At 48.8% G+C, this 2,561-nt stretch overlaps 1 protein-coding gene across 1 annotated transcript in view; it reads right to left on the bottom strand.

The window, feature by feature from the left end:
• The window catches only part of CAP1 (CAP, adenylate cyclase-associated protein 1 (yeast)), a 30,939-nt gene extending 28,614 nt beyond the window's left edge, over positions 1-2,325 (bottom strand). The window contains exon 1 of the mRNA XM_015413683.1: positions 2,254-2,325. The gene's annotated coding sequence lies outside the window, so the exon portion shown is untranslated. The remainder of the gene's footprint in view (positions 1-2,253) is intronic.
• Positions 2,326-2,561: the final 236 nt, after the last annotated feature.

The following is a 2,561-nucleotide window of genomic DNA, read 5'->3' as shown; positions in this document are numbered from 1 at the left end:
AAGTTAAAGCAATCAGCCATCCTTGCATCCTCGGGTAGTGAATCCCTTAAGTTATTTATGCAGCATGTAAAATAATACTACTTTATCTCTGTGCAGAACCTACAGCTAGTCCATTTCACTAGGCAATTCCCAAGTTCTAGAAGAACAATGAGAAAGGGTAAAGCATCTCTACTGACAATCAGCCATTGCTTCCAAAGGATTCTGCCTATGCCACCCACCGACAGGAAAACTGCAAGGTCACATGGTCATGTTATCCAGCAGCTGCCCCAGCTCACTTCTGCATGAATTCCAAAGCCCTTGTCACCCACACACTAGAAGCCACCAACTCACACACAGCAAACAATGACAAAACTCAGGAAGAATGGTGGGGAGATCTTCCATAAGGAGCTGGCTCCAGCACTCAGCTTCCTAATACACAGTCTCACACGCAACTACTAGCTGAAAATCTGCCTGCCCCCAGCCAGCATCACCACAGTAAAATACTGTCTTCAATCTCAAAAACTCCCCCTATACCAAGGTGGACCCAACTCCAACCTCCCCACTGCCCTGTTCAGACTGCACATCACTTGTAACTGAAAAAAAAATCTTTCTACACCAGACACCATTATCTTCTCCACACTGCATCCTTTCTGCCATTTTCACATCAAACTACCCTTTTACCCACAATTGTGTCTTTAATTCACAGTTTTAAAAGATGTAACTGTGATAACCAGTTCTTAAGGTAAACCCTTTGTGCCTACCATTTTTTTGTATCAGATACCAGTTGGCTAAGTTGCACATTGCCTGCTCAAACAATGCATCTCCTTTCTGAGGGATCGTCATCTCCCACAGTGCATTCATACACCTTTTCACCCCATCCGGTATATATTCTGGCTTTCCTAATATACCATACTGTGTTCTTATTATATTCTCTCTTCATCGAAGTGCTTCAAATGCAAGAGAACAGACAGTCTTCCTTCTCCACCCACACTAAAGCCAATACCCCAGTTTGGTGTAGTGGTTAAGTGCGCGGACTCTAATCTGGGAGAACCGGGTTTGAGTCCCCACTTCTCCACTTGCACCTGCTGATGTGACCTTGGGTCAGTCACAAGCTCTGGCACAGCTGTCCTTGAAAAAGAGCAGTTTGTGTCAGAGTTCTCTCAGCCCCACCCACCTCACAGGGTGTCTGTTGTGGGGAGGGGAAGGGAAAGGAGTTTGTAAGCCGCTTTGAGACGCCAAGTGAAGGGGGGGGTATAAATCCAATCTCTTCTTCTTCATCATCATCCCAACAAAAAGCACTGAGCATTTAAATATCACTATTCCTACTTCCCCCTCCCTCAGTAAATAAATAAAATGGCCGTGATCAAGAAAAAAAGATGTTTCAGTTTTTTTAATGCACGGGGAGGGGGGTTGTGAAGGTTTAATTCTGAGTCCTGCCAAAACATCTAGGTGACACTAACTATTTTCAACTGGCCTGAAGCCCAGGTAGGTTTGCAGTGACTGGAAACTCTTCATGAAGATGACTTCTGCACAAATGAAAAGCTAGTCAAGTCACCTCCGGCCCCACCTAATGCAGCAATAATAATTTAATGATATTATTCTAACAGCAATAGAAGGGTATCAAGACCTGTATCAGGAATGAACCTGTCAAGCACGTGATACACTGGAAAAGCCTCCCTCCATCCCCCCCAATACAGCCCAAGCATCATTTCACTGGGGCAGGGACAAACCTGTAGAAAAGGGAACCCCCATGCAAACGACCCCATCCATTGAATAAATGAGGAAAACACAGTGACATTACAGTGGCAGTCACTAGAGAAAGCTAACAGTGCGAGGTCTGTTGAAGCAAGAACCCACTGACACCTTCCAGACTAGCAAAATGCACAGAATTCCAGCAGAAGCTCCAGTGAGTCAGAGCTCCCTTCCTCAGCGACAAACGTGCCAATGGCCTTGCAACTTGGGCAGGGCCTCCCCTGACAAAATGCATCCCCACCCAAGGACTGCAATCATTATGACTACTTTTAACACGCTTACGACTCTCTCCCACCCCACCCCGAGACGCTGCCTGCTTTTTTTTCTCGCCTTCAGTTCGGACATGCGTCATGTCTACCACTCAAGCCTCCTCAATATTTAGTCACCCCCCTTCAACGCCGACCCCCGACCTAACTCGTCCCTCAGCCCAGTCCAAGCTGAGTGGGGCAGGGGACCACTCCTGCCACCCTCTCACCTCAGGGTGCGGCTCGCCCACCTTTGCCATAGCCTGGGCTCACTCACCTCACTCTAGCTCGCCTCTTCCCGGCTGCTCTACTTCCGCCTGGAGACGCCCAACTACCCTCTCGGCTCCACTTCCGGCCTGGCCGGAAATATGCGCGCGCCGAGGACTTCAGTAGAAGCAGAAGGGGGGGAGGCGCGCAAGGAGGAGGCGGGCAGCCACGCCCCTCTTAGTCGTGAGGGCAGAGGAGCCGGGGGCGTGGTTTTGGCAGGTAGAGGCAGCCCGAAAGGGCGGAGCTTGGAGTGGTGAGGAACAGCTGGCGATAGAACTGTAGAAGCAAAGGTAGACTGGTTAAAGAAAGACTGCTTCA

The sequence above is a fragment of the Gekko japonicus genome, unplaced genomic scaffold (genome assembly GCF_001447785.1).
Source record: "Gekko japonicus isolate JY-2015 unplaced genomic scaffold, Gekko_japonicus_V1.1 scaffold547, whole genome shotgun sequence".
Taxonomy (NCBI): domain Eukaryota; kingdom Metazoa; phylum Chordata; class Lepidosauria; order Squamata; family Gekkonidae; genus Gekko; species Gekko japonicus.
This window is presented reverse-complemented; position numbering and strand designations above follow the sequence as displayed.